The sequence below is a fragment of the Budorcas taxicolor genome, chromosome 8 (genome assembly GCF_023091745.1).
Source record: "Budorcas taxicolor isolate Tak-1 chromosome 8, Takin1.1, whole genome shotgun sequence".
NCBI classification, from domain to species: Eukaryota; Metazoa; Chordata; class Mammalia; order Artiodactyla; family Bovidae; genus Budorcas; species Budorcas taxicolor.
In genome coordinates, this window is record NC_068917.1 from 22,632,410 (window position 1) to 22,640,116 (window position 7,707).

At 38.6% G+C, this 7,707-nt stretch overlaps 1 non-coding gene across 1 annotated transcript; it reads left to right on the forward strand.

The window, feature by feature from the left end:
- The first annotated feature begins 1,561 nt into the window (after positions 1-1,561).
- On the forward strand, positions 1,562-1,633 carry TRNAG-UCC (transfer RNA glycine (anticodon UCC)). The gene has a single exon. It is a non-coding gene; the product is annotated as a tRNA-Gly (tRNA).
- Positions 1,634-7,707: the final 6,074 nt, after the last annotated feature.

Here is a 7,707-nt window from a genome sequence, read left to right on the forward strand (position 1 = left end):
CCCTGCTGCCAGATCTAAAAATTCCATATATTTTAATGCATGCTGCCACCTGATGTTGTGGCATATTATACATCTTAAAAAAATGTTTCATCTTCTTTCTCTGCTAGGAGGTGATTTTTACCCTGAAGGGGACTATTTCATGAATTCAATATCAAATATTACAGTAGGCCTAGAAGGGGCCTTCGGGGCTTTTCTCAATCTCCTCTTGAATCTTCAAACAGGAGAATATCTTAACCATTACATAAACACGTACTGGCCCATGTGCTGACGCCTTAATGAATTCAGGACAGGACTAATGAGAGTTAAGCAGTAGATGTTAAATTTTAATCACATCTAACTCTTTAATTCCTTTATTTTGATTTTTCAGTGGATGCTGAGTGTGGCAGAATGCCAGAATGTGGGTTGAACTGATTTAGAGCTACACAGAACAGTATAAAGAAACAGGTCCAGCAAACACCCTTTACCTTGATAAGAGCAGGATGCTGCAAGCCTACTAGGGAAGCCATTGTCTCAGTTCACAAATTTAAAAAAAGAGAGCAAGAGAAATAAATATTATATTCTCTTTCAAATATCATCAGTGTATTGACATCAGCCACATGTCCAATCAAAATTCTCATATTGCATTTTAAGGTTATTTTCTTGTCTAGTCTTTATCTGCATTTCCTGGATATTTTTATAATTCTTTTCCATGAAGTGAAAGTGAAAATTGCTCAGTCATGTCTGACTCTATGTGACCCCATGGACTATACAGTCCATGGAATTCTCCAGGCTAGAATACTGGAGTGGGTAACCGTTCCCTTCTCTAGGGGATCTTCCCAATCCAGGGATTGAACCCAGGTATCCCACATTACAGGTGGATTCTTTACCAGCCACCAGGGAAGCCCAAGAAGACTGGAGTGGGTAGCCTATCCTTTTCTCCAGTGGATCTTCCTGACCCAGGCATCGAACCTGGGTTTCCTGAATTGCAGGTGAATTCTTTACCAGCTAAACTACCAGGGAAGCACTGACCAATTAAAATTTTATTTTGTGACTGACTTTCAATCCAAATATCAATTCAGTTCCTACTCTAGATTTCTGAATACAAATATGGGGAATATGAAAGAATACCTTATCAACTATATTGAAAAAAAAAAGGAAACAAAACCAAAAAAACTTCAACCCCTACACTGGTAGCTATGTATGCTGGGACATACTGGCGACTTGGAAGACAAATTAAAACAAAAGTATAAATACATCATAAAATATAACCAGGTTGGCTACATAATTTGAAAGGTCCAATGTAAAAGGAAAACATGAAGCCTCATATTCAAAAATTACAAAATTCAAGATGGCAGTAGCCAAATATTAAACTAAGCATGGAACCCCTCTAAGTGCAGGACCCCGTGTGACTTCACAAGCTGCAAACCCATGAAGCTGGTTCTAAAATAACATAAATTCCATCTTATATTAATTATTAAGGATGATACCTACAATACCTGTCCTTTTTAAAGTGATGGAGTATCAATGACTCTAAAGGAAATTCTCCTCTTTGGTTAAAGTTGGCCTTTATCTGTTTGCTCAGGTGTTGGTGGTATAGTGGTTAGCATAGCTGCCTTCCAAGCAGTTGACCCGGGTTCGATTCCCGGCCAAGGCAACAGTTACTTTGGGCTTCCCCGGTCACTCAGAGGTTAAAGCATCTGCCTGGAATTCAGGAGATCCAGGTTCGATCCCTGGGTCGGGAAGATCCCCTGGAGAAGGAAATGGCAACCCACTCCAGTACTCTTGCCTGGAGAATCCCATGGAGGGAGGAGCCTGGTAGGCTACCAGTCCATGGGGTCGCAAAGAGTTGGACACGACTGAGCGACTTCTCTTTCACTTTCACTTTTATCTGTTTGATATTTAACCTGGTCAGATGATACTCGCTCTGTTAAAACAATATTTGACTACTATTAGTCGATCGATTGAAACAGGCACAAGTATGTCCATCAGCAGATGAATGGATAAGAAAGCTGTGGTACATATACACAATGGAGTATTACTCAGCCGTTAAAAAGAATTCATTTGAATCAGTTCTGATGAGATGGACGAAACTGGAGCCGATTATACAGAGTGAAGTAAGCCAGAAAGAAAAACACCAATACAGTATACTAACACATATATATGGAATTTAGAAAGATGGCAACGACGACCCTGTATGCAAGACAGGAAAAAAGACGCAGCTATCTATAACAGACTTTTGGACTCAGAGGGAGAGGGAGAGGGTGGGATGATATGGGAGAATGGCATTCTATCATGTATACTATCATGTAAGAATTGAATCGCTAGTCTATGTCTGACGCAGGATACAGCATGCTTGGGGCTGGTGCATGGGGATGACCCACAGAGATGTTATGGGGAGGGAGGTGGGAGGGGGGTTCATGTTTGGGAACACATGTAAGAATTAAAGATTTTAAAATTAAAAAAAAAAAAAAGAAACAGGCACAAGTAGTATTTTTTTTAAAAAAAGATAATACATAATGCTTATGATATTTCTCAGAGAAGATAATAAAATTCCAGGGAAGTTTGAGGCCTTATGATAATCAGAAATGTTTTACACTGATAGACTAAGATCATTCAAAGAATTAGTGGACAATAAAAGCATAAATTAAATTTTTATCTTAGCCCAAATAATGAATTTTGTAAGAGCTGAAAAAGATTTATGGCTAAATCTAAGTGGAAGCAAGGGAGAAAAAAAAAGAGAGAGAGAGTACAAATTTAAGTACAAATGAAAGTTAAGTTAGAAGCAAGGTGCCAATGTATGTTTAAGAAGTGGCTGTTCTTCTCTGTTCCTGTTATGCTTTGTGCTTTACACTTAAACATGAAGTTTGATCACTAATAGATTTGTTGCTTAAATAAACATAATGGCAGTATGAGGATACCGAATGATACAGCCCTGCTCTGTCTCCTGTTTAATGATGACATGAATGGACCTGAGGCTACTGTGCTTCTTGACTGAGACATCACAAATCTGCTGCAGACTTCTGAAGGAAACAAATGGTATTTCCAAAGTTAAAACTGGGTCCTGGACCTTTCTTGAAAGCAGGATCTCAGAATTACCACAATGATAAAGCTCACCGGGAGACTTACAGTAACAATGCACGTAAGGGTGCAGCATCTTAGAACTTCAGAAACTGTGATGTTAAAGCCATTTGCCATTTGTTTAGGATTTTTAAAATCATTTTATATAATAGATTTGACTTTCAATCAGAAGCATCTCAAACTTATATATAATAAAATGTACATTACTGCTTTAAATCAGAACTTGAGTATAAAACAAGTATGGCACATGCCTAGGAGAAGGAATGAATCAATATATTTAATCCAGTTCTGTGAAAACTATGCTTGGAGGGGTGGGAGGAAGAAAGAAGTCTTATGAACTGTAACTGATTCTTTGAAATCCTTAAAACTGATTGGTAATAACTATATCTAATAGAAGCAATAGGTTCTATTAGGGCTATTTACTAATAGGGCTCCATCCTCAAAGTTGTAAACTTCCGTGAGTAAGAAGATCCATTTAATTGCCATCCTCTCTCAATTTATTCATCTGGCCAAGAAACTGAAGTTAAATTTATCAATAATGTTCACTCACAAAACAGGCTGTGTTTCCAAAGATAGTTAAGTCTGTGAATTAAAATTGGATGAAGTCGCTCACTTAGTCGTGTCTGACTCTTTGCAACCCCGTGGACTGTAGCCCACAAGGCTCGTCTGTCCATGGGATTCCTCAGGCAAGAATACTGGAGTGGGTTGCCATTTCCTCCTCCAGGGGATCTTCCTGACCCAGGAATCGAACCCAGGTCTCCTGCATTGCAGGCAGACGCTTTACCCTCTGAGCCGCCAGGGAAGCCCATAGACTGCTAGTTTAGCAATTTCTTCATTAAACCACTCGCTACTAAATACAGTAATATCCTGCTCACATTAATTCAAGTATCCTCTACAGTTATAATAGAAACAGAATTTCAGTGAGTAACATGACACTTCAATAGTTACTGTGTGATGACTAAAAGCTTCACCCCAGACCACATCTGGCCATTTTTCCTCTATATCCAGCTTTGCACTCTAGGGCCTGTGCATTTGCTGTTCATTCTGCCTCAGATGTTTTTCTCCAGGCTTTCAGTGGCTGACTTCCACTAGTCACTTTCCAACTGAATGTTGTAGAAAAGGTTCATTTCAGGATGAATCCATCTAAACATGCCTATCTAAAGCAGTGAAAAATTACTGTATCATCTTTGATCTACCACTCATCATATCTTCATTTTTTCATTCTGTAAGTTATCTTATTTGTGTATTTGTTACTTATTAACTTCCTTTTTAAGGTCAGAGAACTTCCATATTGTGCACGTCTATGTAACTGGGACATAGGACAATTCCTGACACATATTTGTTGAATAAATGAATACATTTATTAATTAAAACTTAACAGCAACCTGCAACCTTCAATACTCCAAACATGTACTAATTTTCTTTATTTTTAGATGAGGGAAATTAAGTTCAAAGACATTAAGTAAGATGCTCAAGTTCTCATAAACAGAAAATGCTAGAGCTTTGATTAAAAGCCACATCCGATTAAGCTTGAGAGATTGTAGAGTTAACTTCTATTACTTCAAAATTATCCCTTCTTCTGTAAATCAGAGCTCAGTTTCTTTTCTTGTTCTCCAGATAGAGTCTACTTTCATCTCTTACCAGTATTGAGAAATGGACTCAACAGAAGGATAGAGGAAAAATTTTTTCCTCACTTACCCTAGAGTAAATTAATCAAACATCACAATAGACTTATAGTCTCCTATCTTCATTCGATGCAATTCCTCCTTCTTCCTCCTCTGCCCTTCTTCTCTCCTTCCCTCTCTTATTTCCTCTTGCTCCTCCTCCTCTGCTGCTTCTCTTAGCCGTCCCCTCCCTCTCATGCTCCTTCTTTCCTTCTTCAGAGAATTCAGGCCTTTTCAACATCTCTTCCAAATTAATAGAAATATCCACTGAGGCAGTCAAGAAACAGCCCTCATAGAATCAGCACTTATCCCAATTCAAGTCCATGTGAGAATTATAAAGGGGGGAAAAAAGTGCTTTTAGTCACATCAGGTACATCTTGCTTAGGCACCTTGATAAGTATATTAACTAACTCTTTTCACAGTGGCATTTTCACTCCAAAGTGTTCTGACTAAAACTAAGAGAAAAGGAGGCCTCCTTTCAGGTAGGCTCATAATATAGAAGCCAAGGGCAATACAAGTTTGGTGAAGTAATATCTTCAGTATCCAGGATAAAATTCTAGATATATTGAGAGATTTTATGCTGAATATGCCCTAGCACATGCATCTTTTTGTCATAAGTGGCAAAATCAGGCTTTTAATGAAATCTTTCCAATGAGCCCCTGGAGAAGTCACCTTAATTTATGATCACACTGTAGATGATTCCAAAAGTACTTTCTCTTGAATAATATACGGTTTAACTTATTTTGCCCTTGTTTTTTGTTTTTCACTACCCAAACAGGACAGTGTCCATTGTGTGGCTGAAGCTATTTTGAATTAATAGTCATGGTTCTGAATCTTGCCTCCACAAATAAATACTAAGAAATAAGATTCACTCTAGAGAAAATGAAACTCAATAAGAAAAAAAAAGAAAAGAAAATCAAGACCAACAAAATGATACATATATTTATAACTGCACAACCAGGCTTATGGCATAATGCATTACAGTTTCACAAACAATCGATACAAATTATTGGATATAAAATTACTTTTTGATGACCACTGTGAAAATACAAGCTGTTCAAGTCATTCCTCACACTATTATTGATTTTACTCTACTTTTTCTATTGCATTTTTAAAGTACTTGGTGTCAATTTTTAAGTCTCTAGTCTCTAGTAAAATACTAAGCAAATTCATGTAGACTAGAATTTTCTAAGGAATATCAAGGAAGAAGAGATTCTTGAGAAAACTTTGCTTTGAATTTCACATTCCAACAAGTATCTCTTTTTTTAAGATTCAAAAATGTCTTCAAAGTCACCTCCAATAAACATTTGAAACTGTTACATCATTTTAAGGCTAGCAGTAATTCTATTTTTATCATAGTTTTTCCATAGTGTAACACTTTGTTGTTGTTGTTGCTTTTAACTCACTAGGTCATGTCTAACTCTTTTCCAACCCTGTGGCCTGTAGCCCGTGTTGAACGGGACTTGTGTTTCCTGCATTGATAGGCAGATTCTTTACCACTGAGTCAGCCAAGTGGTTCCCATGAAGATGGTAATGCTTTCTCTCAAACATGAAATCACAGGCAATTATCATGTTTAAATACAGGATTTCTGTATTTTAAATGCTTATTTATCAGTTAGTATTTAATATTAATTTAGGATCATTAAAAATTAGATGTAGCTGCCTCTACAACCAAATTTTGATAAAGCTAGTAAGTTTCCAACAAAATGTTTTAGGCTGGGGTCCAAGAAAACAGGGCTTCCCAGGTGACTCAATGGTAAACAATCTGCCTGCCAATGCAGGAGATGCAAGAGACTCGGATTCAAAACCTGGGTCGGGAAGATCCCTGGAGGTAGGAAATGGCAACCCTCTCTAGTATTTCTGCCTGGAAAATCCCACACACAGAGGAGTCTGGTGGATTACAGTCCATGGATCTCAAAGAGTTGGACACGACTGAGAGACAGCACACATATACACATCTTCCAAGGAAACAGATCAGTTCAGTTCAGTTGCTCAGTCGTGTCTGACTCTTTGTGATACCATGAATCACAAAACGCTAGTCCCCCCATCCATCACCAACTCCCAGAGTTCACCCAAACTCATGTGCATCGAGTCGGTGATGCCATCCAGACATCTCATCCTCTGTCGTCCCCTTCTCCTCCTGCCCCCAATCCCTCCCAGCATCAGAGTCTTTTCCAATGCGTCAACTCTTCTCATGAGGTAGACAAAGTATTGGAATTTCAGCTTCAGCATCTGTCCTTCCAATGAACACCCAGGACTGGTCTCCTTTAGGATGGACTGGTTGGATCTCCTTGTAGTCCAAGAGACCCACAAGAGTCTTCTCCAACACCACAGTTCCAAAGCATCCACTCTTCAGCACTCAGCTTTCTTCACAGTCCAACTCTCACATCCATACATGACTACTGGAAAAACCATAGCCTTGACTAGATGGACCTTAGTTGGCAAAGTAATCTCTGCTTTCGAATATGCTATCTAGGTTGGTCATAAATTTCCTTCCAAGGAGTAAGTGTCTTTTAATTTCATGGCTGCAGTAACCATCTGCAGTGATTTTGGAGCCCCCCAAAATAAAGTCTGACACTGTTTCTACTGTTTCCACATCCATTTCCCATGAAGTGATGGGACCAGATGCCATGATCTTCATTTTCTTAATGTTGAGCTTTAAGCCAACTTTTTCACTCTCCTCTTTCACTCTCATCAAGAGCCTTTTTAGTTCTTCTTCACATTCTGCCATAAGGGTGGTGTCATCTGCATATCTGAGGTTATTGATATTTCTCCCGGCAATCTTGATTCCAGCTTGTGCTTCTTCCATCCCATGGTTTCTCACGATGTACTTTGCATATAAGTTAAATAAGCAGGGTGATAATATACAGCCTTGATGGACTCCTTTCCTATTTGGAACCAGTCTGTTGTTCCATGTCCAGTTCTAACTGTTGCTTCCTGAACTGCATATAGGTTTCTCAAGAGGCAGGTCAGGTGGTCTGGTATT